We start from the raw sequence: 17,500 nt of genomic DNA, 5'->3' as shown, positions 1-17,500 counted from the left end.
AAGAAACAGATTTGCCACTTCAATTGAATTATTAATAATAATGATACAGTCTGTATACTGTTTATTTATACTAGCGTAAGAAACGCTTGGCATAAGTTTCCGTATTATGCTATAGTTCACCGATGTCAATGGAACAGTTCGTAAGGACACTTCCGTGGCTTATCGCTCAGTGTGTAGTAATATACAGTGACTACACCCACACCCTCTTAATGAATTGTCCCAAATTAATTACACTGTTCCTCGCAGATTTAAAACAGTAGGTTAAAGAATTCTACCTGCTGCTACCACAGACCTCTTAAGTTGCTCCACTTGCTTCGCATAGTGCATAAAGAACACCTTGGATGACTACCAGCTGGTGTACGAACAAGGATGTTCAAAATCCATATAGTTGAAGAAATTATATGGAAGAGGCAACTTTCCTCGGATCATAACTAACGGGTGTACTGTCTGGATCCGTTCTGCGAATAACATGGGTGATTTTCCCCCTTAGTTATAGATAACTTTGAACCCAGGGTTTCTCTTCTGAACAGGTGTTCTCCCATAAAGTCTGAAGTTCTATGAAGATAGACCTTTAGGCACCACACTGGACATAGAGATACATCTTCCTTCAGAGGGCAGATTTTCTAGGGACCCCACCTGTCAGTGGGTAGCTTGTTCCTGGTAAGAAACGTTGGGTCTGGAAATAGATTCAGTTCTCCATCCAAGAACTGGACGTGGCCTTCCTCTCTAGAGAGAGCCACTCTTTCACTAACTCTGGCCCCCAAAGCGAGTACAAGCAGAAATATGACTTTAAATTCAAAACCTTCTAAGCGCATTCCTCATAGTTCATTATTTATACACAATGAAGAATCATATCTAATGACCATGCAAAGGGTCTTTGGAGGTGCTGAAGAGCTGAGCCTAGCATGGGCCTTTGTAGTTCATTAAGAACGTCGTTAGAAAGGTCGACCTGTAAGACATATGGTATCTGACTTGTCAAGGCAGGCTTGAAAAATATAATTGTGTTGGCTCCTAAACCTTGCTCATGAAGGTGAATGAAGAATGATAAATAGGAATCTGTCGAGATTTCTTTTGGTTTCTTCACCTTGACAAAGGATATCTGTTTCTTCCCTGAAGCCTCATAATGTCTTCTGGTTTCCTCCAAAAGTCTAAACTGACTTTTAACACCGAATATTTTTCTCACCGGTAAGGAGAGAAAATCATAAGATGTAGATTCCGTGTTTTCTGTGATGAAGCGAAGACAGTCGACTTCTGTACTCGCTGAGACAGGGATGGATCCGGAAGCGGTATGAATTTTAGTCGTAGTTCCAATGCCAGAGAGAGCCACACGCTATTTGGCCACTTGTGGGCCACTATTGCTGCTTTCCCTTTGAAGGATCTCAGCTTGTCGAGAACCTTCAAAAGGAGGTTGTGCGGAGGGAACAGTTAAATATTGGACCATCTGTTCCAGTCTAGGGACATAGCGTCCACTGCCTCTGCTAGCGGATCCTCGTGTGGGGACACGTAACAATCTATTTTCTTGTTGTCTTTCGTCGCAAAGAGGTCTATCTGCAGGTCCGGGACTTGGCTCGAGATGAAGGAGAACGATCCTGCATCAAGGGATCATTCTGACTCTATAGGTGTAAACCTGGATAGAGCGTCCGCTGTCACATTGCGGAACCCTTGAATGTGAACTGCTGATAGGTGCCATTTCTTCCATTCCGCCAAACGGAATATGGCCAACATCACTTGGTTGATTTGAGGTGACCTCGACCCTTGCCGATTCAGGGATCTCACTATCACCTCGCTGTCTAGAACCAGTCTTATGTGGGTCGAGTGGCGAGGAGATACTTTCTTTAGTGTCAGAAGTACTGCCATGGCTTCTAGAAAGTTGATGTGAAATGATTTGAAAATATTGGACCAAGCTTCCTGGACTCTCTTCTGATGAGAGTGACCTCCCCAGCCTTCGTTTGAGGCGTCTGTGTGGATAGTTACTGACGGGGGAGGAGGTTGAAGAAGTATTGTTTTCTTCAACTGCTTGGCATTGGACCACGGCTTGAGAAGCGTTCGCAGTCGAGTCGGTAGAGGTCTTATTAGATCTCTTCGTGCGTTTGATGAGTATTTTCTCTCCTGTTGCATCCTTTAGCTGTGCTCTTAGCACTGGGTCTGTTATCGAAGCGAACTGTAGAGAGCCCAGCACTCTCTCCTGTTCGCGTCTTGATATCCGTTTGGATTTCAATAGTCTCTTGACAGATCCTGCTATTTCTTTCCTTTTCTTCCCGGGAATGGAAAGTCGATGTGACTCCAAATTCCAGTGGATTCCCAACCACTGAAATTTTTGAGCTAGAGAAAGTCGAGACTTTTTGATGTTGAAATTGAATCCCAGATGTTCCAGGAACTGGATCACCATCTTAGAAGCTTGCATGCATTCTGTCCTGGATGCTGCCCACACCAGCCAGTCGTCCAAGTAGGCTACTACTTGGACCCCCTTTATGCGTAATTGATGGACGGCTGCGTTCGCGAGCTTCGTGAAAATCCTTGGGGCTATGTTTAGCCCGAAAGGCATGGCTCTGAAGGCGTAAGGTTTTCTATGTAACTTGAAGCCTAGGTAGGAGGAGAGGTGACGATCAATTGGAACGTGCCAATAAGCGTCAGACAAGTTTATAGAAACAGCATATGCCCTTTTGGGCAGTAGAGTCCTTATGTGTTGAAGTGTGAGCATTCTGAACTTGTAGTTCACTATGAACTTGTTGAGTGGCGACAAGTCTAGAATGACTGAGTTTTACTGAGTTCTTCTTTGGAACATAAAACAGCCCTCCTTGGAAATTGATGGACTTAACTTTCCGGATTACTCTTTTGTCTAAGAGCTCTCGGACATATTCTTCCAGAACGGGGGTTGAGTGTTGGAAGAATTGAGGAAATTGAGGTAGAGGACTGCTCCAGCTCCAACCTAGGCCATTCTTTATTAGGCTGTGGGCCCAGGGATAAAAGGTCCAGCGATCCCTAAATAGCTGTAGTCTCCCTCCTACTGGAAGTATCTCACTTCTGCTGTAGTGGACCTGAGGCCTTGCCTCCTTGACCGCGTCCTCCCCTGGATCCCCTTCCTCTTGAAGGGCGTCTAGAAGAACCTCTGGCTGTTCCTCTAGCTTTCGAACGAAAGGAAGAAGTCTGCCTTTCGAAGGCTGGGTTAAAAACTGGCGACTGTGTCGTCACTTGTTGAGGTACCAGCTGGTACGTGGTTGGAGGTTGTGCCACTATCTGAGGCACCGCGGTCACAGGAAGTTGTTGTTGATGTTGCTGTCGGTAGGGTTTAGCCGGCCGAGAGGATGGTCTAGGCCTTTTTGTCTTCCTCTTGGGTTGGGGACCCTCATCCAGAGAAGACTTTCTCTTAAGATCTAAGCCCAACTTTTTGAAAAGGTTCCTATTCTCTGTGGCGGCCTTGTCTACTACCTCTTTAACCACTTCATTGGGAAAGAGGTCTTTACCCCAAATACGAGAGGAGATCAGTTTCCTCGGTTCGTGCCTCACCGCAGCCGAGGCGAACATGAACTCTCTACAGGCTCTCCTAGCTTTAATAAAGCTATAGAGATCCTTCGTAACTGTGGCCAGATGGGTTTTGGCCACAACCATGAACATGTCCTGGTTCTTGGGTTCACTTGCCATCGTTTCTAGTGTCGTTTGCAACGACATTGATGCCGCAAGTCTTTTTTTTTTTTGTCTCTTGCTCTCTACACAAGAGAACATCCGATAGTTTTGGAAGTTCCTCACCAAACTGACGTTCAGCAATAGCAGCATCCAGCTTCCCGAATGAGAAGGTAAGGTGGACGTCCTTCCAGTCTTCTTGGTCCAAGGGCAAGGTCAGAGATAACGGCTTGCACTCCTCGAAGGAGGGGCATAGTTTCCCTGCCTCCGCCGCCTTTAAGGCAGCCTTATATCCCTTTTCCATGAAGGGAAAGGCTCTGGTTGGAGAGGCCACAAAGGAGGGAAGCTTCTTACTCAAGGATGGCACCTTTGAGTTCGTGAAGCCTCTTTCTTTCATGGAGCCCGCTAGTAATGCCTGAGCTTTACTATGGTCAAGAATTATGACCTCCTTCGGCTCCGTCTCCTCCTTTGAGGCTGGCTCCTTCCTAAGACGAACATAGCAGTCCAGATAAGAATCTTTGTTGGGCCAAAATTCCACTTCTTCCAGGGGAATTGCTCCCAACTTTTCTGATATCACGATCTTCCCGGTTGTCATTGGCATGTGTTCGGCATACCTCCAAGGATTGGTGTCAGAGCACAAAGGAAGATCCTTCACGTTGAGTCGCTTTTGGGGCCCACGTGATGCTGCAAGTCTACGTATCTCCAGTTTCATTGCAGCTTCCTTCTCATCATTCTTTTTTTGAATTTGTTGGATCATTTCAACAATAGAAGAAAGAGTCCTTCCCAGTTCATCTGGGATAGCAGACGATGTAGAGGGAACAGGTTCAGGGTCCGGAACCGATGTAACCGACACCTCGTCGATTTCTTCCTCTTCTACTTGAGGAGCTGAGACAGCTCCTGCTCCTGACCTTCTCCTAGAAGGTCCTTCTCTTTAGAATCCAACACCTCCGACATCTTATCGTCCAATTGGATGTCTTGAAGGGCGGCCGAGACTTCAGAATCTACCGCATTCTGGGCAGTTGGTATCTCCACCTGAGGCTGAGGAATGACTGCATCAGCCGATGCTTTAGGGAAAAGGTATGCCCTCATCTTCTCATTTGGAAGGTAGGGGCCTGAGGTGTTTTTCTGAAAACCCCTCACCCAGGTTCGTAACTTTTCCCTGGCAGCATCCCTTGACTCCGTCGACTTAGGGTTGTCAAAAGCCTCGGTAATCAGGTTAGAACATACAGTACAAACCTGAGGGTCCCAATACCGGAGATCATCTCTGGAGGCTGCGCATGCTGCGTGCCTCCTGCAAAACTGATGTCCACAGAAGTTCTTATTGCAGAATACACTCCCGCACTTCGGATGGTCCTCCTGTAAAGAGAAGAAAAATCCATGAGTATCAAGTGAAGGCTTTTCACTTATATTGAAACATGTAGCTTACACAGTACAGTTATAAAAGAAAGAAGGAAAGGCACATACTTGTATTTCCTGCCCAGCCAATTGCTGTAACCTCCCGAAATATTAAAACTAAGGTTAATTCTATTCTAGAATACCTTATGTAATTTCCTAAACGGAAATTTAAGGTGTAGCTCACACCTTGAAATAAAGTTTTAATATACGGGATAGAATGAATACAGAAAGAACTCACTTTCTATATATTGTACAGTCTCAACAAAAGGCTGTACAAGATAACATTAAGTATTTTGGAAGAGCTTTAGTGTTAGAACAAACTCTGTACTGTAGTTTATTAATGCAGTGTGTACTACACTACAAATATAGTAGCTACTGTACATCGCATGCTGCTGTGCCGGCCAGCACGCCCCGGCACGTGCTGGCCGGCATTTACCCCCCTGTAGTTTAAATATATACTACCTTTAACTAATAGGCGGCAGGTCACTGGTTCGCAAATATGTGCCGGCCGCAGCTGAAAACACTATCATCCGGCTGCCGTCCGCTAATCATAGTGGCCAACAGATTTCGGGCTGTGTTTCTACTGCCAGCAGGGAAAGGTAGCAATACCCATGTCTGCCAACAGTGGCTAAGAACCAGAGAACTTCCAACTGCCCGGCTGCCGACTGTAAGGGAACAAAACACTAGTAAAAGAAGGCGGAATTGCCATACGACCTTCCATCCAGAAAGAGTGAACTTATGGAAGGGGAGAATGTAGCATTTAGGCTTCCAAAGAATCCATAGCCTGCCGGACTCTACTGGCAGTCATGGAAGGGAGACCAAGGGAGGTCTGGGGTTTACTCTGTAAAGAACAAGGTGTCTCTGCCAGCCGACACGTAATTGCCAGCTGGCAGAGAGCTGAGCCGGGCCTCCATCCTAACCTACACTAGGTACGGAAGTAGGACTGCGGCCAAAAGAAAATAAAAAAAAGAGAGGTGGGGAAGGGATAAGGGTCCTATAAACTTCGTTCTAGCAAGAGACACACTCAGCAGTTAGGGAAGCTCATCCTAACCTAGAGTTGTCTATTAAGGAGGAAGACTGGCAATACTTGCTATCCTCCTCCCAACCAGAACAAAGTTAAATGAAGTTATTTCGCCGGGCAACGGAGAAAACTCATTCTCCAGCCCGAGACAAACAACACAGGACAGTCTGCTAGACCAATAGAGGAAGGAATCATCTCATACAGAATCCTTCAGACGTGGACTAAGGAAGCAAAGCTTCCTGTATCTGCCCCTAACCTAGCAAAGGAGACTTATTCTCTATGCTAGGAAGAAGCAGACCACAGACTAGAAACTCTGATGTTCTGCCCTAGCCCAAAAAACAAGTCACTCTGATTATCAGGTCAGGACAGACATATCCTAGTATAGTTATACCTGAATTATTATACAGACAGAACCGCTAGGATTAAGCCAAAGGCTTACTCAGAGGGAGAGAGGGATTGAACTTAGCCTCCGGAGGAGAAAAGAACAAACGGGGATGTGCGAAAGTATACTACTGTACCTAGGTTACTAGCCTAGGTGCGGTGAGAATCGATTACCTAATTCACCGAAACTTTCTCGTATACAATCTTGGAAAGAACATTCAACAATATCTCACATGTATAAAATATTTGCCTATAGCTTCAATAATAAAACACTCGGAAAAACTTATATCATGCATGAAAGTACTAGGGCCAGACGCCTAGGCTACTAAGACTCGCGAAGGGCAAGATCGGTTACCTATATCACCGAACTAAAAACTAACGGCATTATATAAGCATTCCTAGAGGAGCTAAATAGCTAGATTATTAAAGCATAACAAACCGGGAACGTCGCTCTAGCTAACTAAATGACCCATATATAGCGAGCGATAGCATCCAGGATGCCTCCGGTAGGCAACAGCTCTTGTTTACGTTAATATCACTTTTGATTTAATTCAGAACGACAAGAGCTTACATTTATACACAGTAAAGATAATACTTAACTTTCCAGAGGCAGCAGAAGCCAGAAAAGTCATCAAAATGTTGAAATAAATCCAAAATAACGAGAAAACACAAGGGAAAACACCGAGTAATAGAGCTACACGAAAAGGAATAAAGAGGGCGCTACCGCCTTCATCGGATACACACTGGAAACGGAATAGGAGAGATGCCTTATGAGCGGCTCTCTTTTCATTCTCGTTTCAGATTCTTGTCACTGTAACCCCTCGAAGCATTAATACTGTTCGGGGGGAAGATAGCTATGTGACGTGTCAAGAATACGTCCTCTGATATCATGCGATATCCCTGTGAGATTATTTAGGGATATTCGCTCCAGGAGTTAGAATTCTGGATACCTTAAGGTAAAATTCTCTGGGAATATCACTGTAGTCAAATATACCCTAGGAAGCTACCCTTTAGGAACTTCCATCAGGACGACATGTCCTGAGCTCAAATATAATATATATATATATATATATATATATATATATATATATATATATATATATATATATATATATATATATATATATATATATATATATATATTATTTTCATGATTTTTTTTTCGCTTTGAAAGACTTTTTATAAAATATATAGACCAAATTTAATATTTTGGACTGGTTCTCAATGTCTATTTTCTTGTTTTAATCATGTCATAGTTTATATATTAACTATCATTCAAAATTTTTCATTTTCTTTTTGAAAGACTTTTGATAAAATTCATAATCCAAATTAAATGTGTTAGACTTATTCTTAATCTCTATTTTCTTGTTTTATTTACTTCATATTTTATATATCAACTATTTTTCATAATTTTCATTTTCACTCTGAATGACTTTTGATGAAAGATATAAACGAAAATATATATTTTGGACCCATTCTATTATTATTATTATTATTATTATTATTATTATTATTATTATCATTATTATTATTATTATTATTATTATTATTATTATTATTAATAGCCAAGCTACAATCCTAGTTGGAAAAGCAAGTTGCTATAAGCATTTTTATATATAAACTATTTCCCATAATTGGTTATGCATCACACCCGTCTGTTCGGAATAAATTCTTGAAAAGGAGATTTATTCAGATTGAGCAATAAATCATCCTGTCAGAAGACGAATGCCTCGAACGCTTCGGGACTTTTTGGAAATGAAAAGAAAACTGGAAAAATTGGCGATAATTTTTATCAGTGAGCTTTCGATTCTCTCTTTTCCTTGAAATTGTTCGATTGATTATTTTTGTAAAATCTCTCTCTCTCTCTCTCTCTCTCTCTCTCTCTCTCTCTCTCTCTCTCTCTCTCTCTCTCTCTCTCTCTCTCTCTCTCTCTCTTCATGTTCAGCACAAATCAGTCCAGATATAACGGATACAAATTGTAATTAAAAAGATACATAGATTTTTTTTAGTTAAAAACGCAGGTCTTTATTCATTCCATAGAGAATTTTTTGGTCCAAAATGCAGGTCATTATTTATTCCAGAGAGAATTTTTTCATCCAAAACGCAAGAGGGATAAGACCGAAACTAAGGTAGAATGAAAGACTTGAGTTTGAACATGAAAGAAATTGCTTGGGTATTTCTTTACAATCAAAATAACTCTGCCATCAAAGGATGATAATACCTTTCATGTCGTGAAAGTCCTCTTCAAGAAGAGGATTGATAGAATTGATAAAAATTTGCTGATAGAGATGAATAGAAAGAGCATTTCTATGATAAATCTGAACACGTGTTTATCGAAATTAAATTGGAATAGAAATGCCACAAATAAAAAACTTCAGTATATCTCCAGGCCTTTTTGATATTATGAATGATGCAAAAGCAAAATTATAGAGTAAACAATAATGGGAAATTGTCAGAAAAATTAACATGCATAACGGATATTGGTTCAAATGGAAACGATGACATATCATAGAAGATCAGTACTGGAAGAGAGTGAAACAAAACTAAAAATTAGGTTATTAAATTGTGGAGGATTTATTTTTGCTTTATTTTTATTTTTTTGTTTTTGCCAAATCCTGTGTGAGAGAGAGAGAGAGAGAGAGAGAGAGAGAGAGAGAGAGAGAGAGAGAGAGAGAGAGAGAGAGAGAGAGATATTGTGTCAGCGAGCGAAAGTAGTTAGGTTAACGATCGTTTGTGGTGAGAAAGACTTTTGGTTTAAATGAGATTGTTTGTTTACATTTTTTAGTTAGGTTACGACAGTGGTGAATGTTTCGGAGCGAATGCTTTTTTTGATTGACTGCTGATAGAGGCGGTTGTGTGTGTGATTGCTGGATTTACTATTATTCTTTATTACCAGCAAGGAAGTGATTATTTATATTCTGAGTAAGTACAGTTTTGTTTATCTTTGCTTGTCGTGATTGTGAATGATAGGAACAATTTATTATTTATCTTTGATTATAGTGCGATAGTTCAGTTAGTTAGGAGTGTTCATAAGTGTTTTTCTTTTTCATATTGGCAGGCCGTAATTCCTCCTTTGGTGAGGCTAACTCCTTTGGAGAGTTATTTTCCGAATGCTGATATATAGTTGATGACCTGGCCTGTGATTGATTTTGTATTAAGACTGCTCTTTGGATTGACGATTGTTGATGACCGGCCCGTTTACTTCCGATTGATGATGATGATGATAATGATGGTGATGATGATAATGATGATGATGATGATGATGAGTATATGTTCCATCCTAATCACCGAGACAGTTGTGGCAAATTGCCACACAGTTTAATGTTATTTTAAAAGCTGTGATTGTGATAGTTGCCGTAAAAGACTGTCGGCTTTGTGTTGGTGTTCATATATATATATTATTTTTTGGTGTTGGTTTGCGGTGTAATTTAAGTTTGTTAGGGTTTTTTTGTGTTTATTTGGATGGTATTACGTTTTATTTATCTTTAGTGTTAAGTTTTGATTAGTTTAAAATGTTAAGTTTTGATTGGTTTAAAGTATTTATTTTGAATGTGGATGGTTTATGATTTATTTTAAGTTTTAAGAATTATAGTTTTAAGGTTATGTTTTGTTTTGTTTTGTCCTTTTGTCCAAGAGTCTGGTTGTAGATTACGTAAGGGGAAAGTTTGTTTTGTGGAGACCATTGTCAGTAAGTGTGATTCAGGGTGTGGGGGTTGTCCTTGCAACATCCTGCCACATTATTTTGGCGCCCGAACAGGGACTGCCGAGGTGGGATAGAAGCTGGACTGTTGGACGAAGGACGGAATTAGGATTAAGGTTGATGAAAAATGGAGGAGCAATTAAGGGTTTTGAGGGAGGAATTGCGGCTGAGTAAAGAGCGTGAGGAGAGGTTGCTAGTAGAGAATGAGAAGTTGAACTGGGAGAAGGCGGCGATGCAGAAGGAGCTTAGGGAATTAAAGGGAACTGTAGAGAAAGTGGAAGAATGTTTTGAGATGAGGATGAAAGAGAATGAGGAACGAATGGAGAACCGATTGGAAGATATAATGGGGCAAGTCATGGGGATGATGAAAACTATAATGGGTGAAGGTGCAGTCGGAGGAGTGTCCTCAGCTTCGGGTAATGGGTTGGTGGTGGAAGAGAAGGTTAAGGTAGGTGATAATGGGAAAGGAAGTGATAGTGATAGTAGTAATAGTGATGGTGATATTGAAGATAAGGGAATTAGGCATAGTAAGGATGAACAGAAAGGTGAGAGGAAAGATGAAAGGAAAGGTAAAAGTGATGTGAAGAAAGAGAAGAAAAAGTATCAGGCTGATAGCAAGGACGATCGTGAATGGGTGAAAGTGGTAAGTAAGAAAAAGGGTAAGAAGGGAATGGTTAAGGATAGGAATTTAAATGTGGAAGTGGATTCATTGTATTCAAATGAGGAAGAAGGTAACAGGGGAGTAGACAGTGATGATAGCAGTGAGAATGAACGTGATGTGTGTAAGACTGTGTTTATGAGAGAGGTACCTCGGTGTGAAAGGTTAAATGAGCATAGCAGTAGGGATGTATATGATTTTTTCAAGGAGTATGAGAGGTATTGTCAGGATAAGTATGGTGATAGTAAAAGAGTTTGGGCTAGGGAGTTAGGAGAATATTTGACTGGGTATTTGTTGACGATGTATGGAGTGATAATGAGTGTAGGGGACGTTGATTATGAAAGTGTGAAAAAGAGAATAATTGAGCAGGTAAAACGTATGATTTTGATGAAGCACGGATGAATGCAGGAGAAGCGATATCAATGTACGTATGTAGGTTGGAAACTTTAGCTAGGAAGAAGTATGGGGATGAAGGTATAAATGAAAATAAGGAGTTAATGAAGAAGTTTTTGGCTACTGTACCCGAGAATGTGGCTGAGTTTGTTAATTTGAAACGGAAGGAGAAAATGAGGTGGACGAAAGAAAGAATGACATGGGATGATATTTTAGAGATAGTTGAGGATTACGAGTTGGATAGATGTATGAAAGAAAGTAAATCTGTGAGTGTAAGAACTGGAATGGAGGAAAGTGTGCCAGAATTTGTTAGTTTTAGAGATGCTGTTATGAGAGGACCGATGAGGGTAGCGGATAGTGTAGTAGATAGGAGTGTTAGGACGAGTAATGTGGGAATACCTGTAAGGACAAATGAAGGGTTTAGGCAAGGGAATCAGGTTTGGAGGGATAGGAGTGCTAGTGCGCCCCAAGGTAGGTCAGGTAGTTGTATCCGTGAAGAGAAGTGTTATAGATGTGAGAAAGTAGGACATAAGAAGAATTAATGTAGATGGGCTCTAGGTGCTTGTTTTGGATGTGGTGAGGTAGGGCATAGAATTAGTGAGTGCAAGAAAGAGAAAGGGATAAAATGTTATCGGTGTGGTATGACTGGGCAAATAGCGAGTGGATGTCGGAGTAATCGTACAAATGTGATTTGCGGTAATTGTGGTAAGGATGGTCATTATGCTAGAATGTGCAAGGAGCCACGGGGTAAGTGTACTGAATATGGTGCAGATGGGCATGTAGCTAGGATATGTAGGAAGAAGGGAGTAAATCAGCCAGGATGTTCGGGAAACTAGAGTGTAAGAGGGTTCAGCTGGGTGAGTCCTCGAGTGTGTGCGTAGTGAATGTGATGCATGTTCGTGAAGGTTTACTACATGAAGACATGATGGGCAAAAGAGCTTATGATTGCATGAGTGCAAAAGTAAATTTTAATGGAATAGAGCTAGTTGGTCTGATTGATACTGGTTGTGGTGTCAATTTAATGTTTAGGAATGCATACGATAAGGTAAGGGATGTGTGTGAATTTAGGGGGTATAAAGGTGAAGTGAAAGGTATCGGTAATTTAAGTATGTCTGTGCAAGGAAAGTTACGTGAAAATGTCATGATTGGGGGGCTGATGATGGAAGATAATGATTTTTATGTGGTTGAGGGAGTAAATGACAAATACGATGTGTTGTTAGGTTATAACTTCTTGAAAAAATGCGGTATGATTGTACATCCTAGTGTAAATATGATAGAGATGAAAGTTAAGGGTAAATTTTGTGGGGAATTTTATTTGAATGAAGATGGTAGTGTATGTACGAAGGTATGGAAAGGTGTGCCGTTAATAGCAAAAGAAGGTGTTAAATTGTCAAAAGATGCGAGTGAGGTTGTCAGTGTAAAAGTTGCATGGCCGAATAGTCTGGGAATTGCCAATAGTGACAATTGTGAATATGTAGTGGAAGGTTCGGAAGCAAGTAATTTGGTGAAAGCAAGTGTGCATGTGTATGATGGTATTTTGAATTTGCAGGAGCCGAAGGTGTATGTGAGCTTGTTGCCAACTGTAAGGAGGAAGAGAATACTGGGAATACGTGAGGGTGATTGCATGGGATGTATGTATACGTTGGTCAATGTAGAGGATGAAAGGTATGTTAAATTGAGACGTGTTATGACGGGTAAGATAAAGCAGGATGACGATTGGGACTATGAAAGTTTGAAAGAAAGAATTAATGTAGAGGAGAATATAAGTGAGGGAGAAAGGGAACAATTGTATAGGATGTTATGGGATAGACGGAGAGTTTTGAGTCGCGGTGACGAGGATTGTGGGGGATAAAGCTGCCTGAATTTAAGATAGTTCTTAGTAATGATACCCCCATATATCAGCGTCCCCGACATTTTTCTCCGCCTATTGCCAGAGAAATAGAAGAGCAGTGCCAGGAGTTAGAGCAAATGGGTGTAATAGAAAGGAGTGAGAGTGCCTGGAATAGCCCTATTGTACCTGTAAGAAAGCCGGATGGAAGTTTACGTATGTGTATTGATTATAGGAAGGTGAATGAAGTAACTGTTAAAGAACGTTTCCCAATGAATGTAGTGTCTGACTGTGTGTATAAGATGCATGGTATGAAAGTTTTTACTAAGTTAGATTTAGTTAGGGGCTATTACCAGATGCCTCTGGCAGAGGGGAGTAGGCCCATTACAGCATTTTCGAGCAGCAATTGTCATTATCAGTTTAAGAGGTTAAGTTTTGGCCTTGCTAATGCGCCTGCTGCCTTCCAGAGGGCGATGAATGTAGTTTTGGCTGGGTTTGATAGACAGAAGGTGACTGTTTTTATTGATGATATTTTGATTGCTAGTGAGACTGTTGAGGAACACATGCAGTTGCTTGAAGCAGTATTAGAACGGTTGATAGAAGTTGGTGTGAAAGTTAAGCTTGAAAAGTGTACATGGTTGGCCGGGGAGGTGGAATTTCTTGGGCATGTGGTGAGTGAATCGGGTATAAGGTAGAGTGAAAAGTTTGTGAGTAAGGTGAGAGAGTTTCCACGTCCTCATACGGTGCGTGAGTTGAGAGGTTTTCTTGGGTTAATTGAATTTGGTCGGAAGTTTGTCAGAGATTGTTCGGGAATAGGGAAGCCTTTGAATGAGTGGACAGGTAAGAGAAATAGTACGAGACTGAAATGGGATGAGCGTATGATTGAAGCACTTGAAAACTTGAAAGAAGAGGCTGCGAGAGACGTCACTTTGGCTTTTCCCGATTATAGTGAACATGCGAGTATGCTAGAGTTATATACGGATGCTAGTGGGATTAGTATGGGTGGTTGCTTGGTTCAAATGCAAAGAATAAACGGAGATGAACAGTTGAGAGTGATAGCGTATGTAAGCAAAGCATTTAATAAGGCTGAGCGAAAGTATTCCACGATTAAAAGGGAGTTGGCTGCGATAAGGTTTTGCGTGAAAGCGTTGAAGGTATTTTTGTATGGTGTGAAATTTATTGTGCGTACTGACCATCAGCCCCTAGTGTACATGATTAGGAAAGTCTGTGAATGCTAGAGTTGCGAGGACAATAGAGGATTTGAATGAATTTGACTTTAAGCTAGAATATGTACCTGGGAGTAAGAACGTGATAGCAGATGCGATGTCAAGAATGCATGGTAAGATAGAAGAGAGTAGCGAGAATGATAGTAATTTTGAAAGGTTGCCGGAAGATTTAATGGTGGTACAAAGTTTTGAAGGGGATGACATGGTGTATAAATGTATTTTGTGTGGGTTAAATAAGGTTAAATTGAAGGGTTTGAATAGGGATATACCTGCTAGTATAGATGAGCTTAGAATGAGTGTTAGGAATGAAGTATCGAAAGAAATGGCATATAAGGAGGAGGATAGTATGCTTGAGGGTGAATTGTTATCAAAAGTATTGTTGATAGTAAGTATGTTATATGGTGTCATTGTTTATTTGTATTTTGGGTGGAATCGTCCGATGCAGTACCGAGCAAATAAAGAGACTAAAAGGGAGTATATATTGAGGTTACAATGTAATGAAAGATGTTGCAAGTTGTTGAGTAAGAAGGAGGATTGTCAGAGTGATTTGAATCAGAGTGGTATGAGCATAGAAGATAGCGAAGATGACCACGGGTGTGATAAGGATGACCCTATTGATAGGAGAGTAAACATTTGTATGCATGGTGTAAAAGGAAGAATGATGACGTATGTGGGTATAAATGAGAATGAATACTGTAGTTTAATTGATACAGGTGCACAAGTGTCATTAGTGAATATGTCTGTTATCAAGGAAATAGAGCGGTACAATTGGGAAGTGAAACGGCAATGTACGAGTGTGAGAATTCATGGGATAGGTAAAGGAAGTTTGCTAGTTTGGGAAGAAGTGCGTTTGAAAGTAAAACTGGGAAGTATGGAGTTGGAACATAATTTTATTGTAATGGGAGAGAATGAGATGCCTAGTTGTTTTTTTGATAGGAATTGACTTTTTAAGATTGCATGATTTATCAGTTGATATTGGTAGTGGTTTGCTTCTGAGGAATGGATGTGAAGTAGTTGTGATAGAAGATAATAGTGTATTTATGGCGAATTTTGTTGGCATGGTTGATATTACGAGGAGTGAGGATGATCTACTGACTAAAGAGGAGGTGGAAGAAATGCAAGATGACTGTGAGGAAATTAAAAGGTTACGTGAATGTATGTTGAATAGTATTGAGGTAGAAGAATGGCCGTCTGATTTAGAGGTGTATAAGAAAGTTAGTAAGAGACTTATTGTGTGTAAGAATATTGTTTATTTTCTACATAAAGGAATGGATGAAGATATATATGTTCCTGTGTTTCCAATGCATTCAGCAGTAAGTATGTGTATGTTAGTGCATGACAGATATGGGCATATGGGTAAGAATAAATTATGGGAATGCATGCGTGAGAGATTGTTTACACCTGGGTTGAGTCAGATATGTAAGGATGTAGCGACTACGTGTGAAGATTGCCAGAAAGGAAAGTATCAGAGAGTGCATGCTAATCCGCCTGTTTTGAGATTACGTATGAAAGAACCATTTGAGATGTTTGTGATTGATTGTGTTTCGTTGCCTGTGACTGCGAGAAGACATGTGGGAATGATTGTTATGGTTGATCACATGAGTATATTTTCCTATGCAATACCCATCAAGGATAAACGGAGTGAGACTGTTGCAAGAATGGTTGGTCAAGTGATGTTGCCGATGTGTGTGTGTAAGCCTGTGAGAATGTTAAGTGATAATGGCCCTGAGTTTGTTGGATGGGAGTTTGAGCAGATGTTAAGAGAATGGGGTATTGAACATGTGTATTCGACTCCTTATATGCCAAGTGCGAATGGGTTGGCTGAAAGGACTGTAAGAACATTAACTGAAATTTTGCGAATGATGAGTACATGTGATAATGATTGGGATTTGTATGTTGGTAGAGCGTTATGGGCTTACAATGCAACAGTGCATAAGAGTACGGGTATGTCTCCATGTAAGTTTGTGTTAAATTTTGAAAAGATAATAAGACCGAGGTTGGGTGTGTCGGAGGATGATAGAGATGTGTGGAGGAAAGCAAATAAGAGGTTTGAAAGCTTTAAAGTTGGTGAGAGAGTGATGAAAGAAGTAATTGAAAAGGGTAGAATGAATGTAAATAAGGTGCGTGATAAATTTGAAGGTCCCTATGAGGTGTTAGAAGTTGGTTCGAGTGGATCAAGTTACGTTTTGGGTAAGTTGTGTGTGGGTGGTATTGTGGAAAAAAATTAGGGCCCACCACAACCAGTTGCGTAAATGGAAAGAGGTACCTGAGTATATCCAAGAGAATGGGATGAGTAAATGGTTGAAAAGGAACAAGGGTGAACCTAGTATGTATGAGGACTTAGGTCTGGAAGGTAAACATTTGGTGTTAGTAGAATATAAGAAAAGGAAGAATACAAGAGCTTTGAGTAAAGATGAAAGAAGGGGAAATTTTATAAGTAAAAGTGAGAATAGAAATAAGTATGACAAGGGTGTAAATGTGCAAGTGTGTATGGAAGATAAATGTGTTAATACAGATGAATCATGGCTAAGTATGAATGATACCTATAGTGTGTGTGGCTTTTCCTTGGGTGATGTAAAAGAAAGGATGACGAATGCGAGAGTGAGAGATAGGAGAATGATTAGTAGTATGAATGAATCTTTTACTAAAGTTGAGAATGTTTTTGATGAAATGGATGACCTGTTTACAGAAATGAGTGTAATTATAGGGCCAGATGAGAAGGAGGTAGATATGATTGTACATGATATATTAGATGATAGGGATTTAGATAGGAATAGTGTTAATGTAGCGAATGATTGTGATAAGGAAGAAGTGAATGATAGAGTATATGGAGGCCCAGTTACTCGGAGTAGAGGTCCCGTTCCCGACTGCGACTGGGTTATGAAAAAAATAATGTAAGTGTTGTGTGAGAAGGATTTGGCAAAGTAAGGGGGGAGGAATGTGGAGGATTTATTTTTGCTTTATTTTTATTTTTTTGTTTTTGCCAAATCCTGTGTGAGAGAGAGAGAGAGAGAGAGAGAGAGAGAGAGAGATATTGTGTCAGCGAGCGAAAGTAGTTAGGTTAACGATCGTTTGTGGTGAGAAAGACTGTTGGTTTAAATGAGATTGTTTGTTTACATTTTTTAGTTAGGGTACGACAGTGGTGAATGTTTCGGAGCGAATGCTTTTTTTGATTGACTGCTGATAGAGGCGGTTGTGTGTGTGATTGCTGGATTTACTATTATTCTTTATTACCAGCAAGGAAGTGATTATTTATATTCTGAGTAAGTATAGTTTT

This window comes from Palaemon carinicauda, chromosome 1 (genome assembly GCF_036898095.1).
Source record: "Palaemon carinicauda isolate YSFRI2023 chromosome 1, ASM3689809v2, whole genome shotgun sequence".
Lineage (NCBI taxonomy): Eukaryota > Metazoa > Arthropoda > Malacostraca > Decapoda > Palaemonidae > Palaemon > Palaemon carinicauda.
This window is presented reverse-complemented; position numbering follows the sequence as displayed.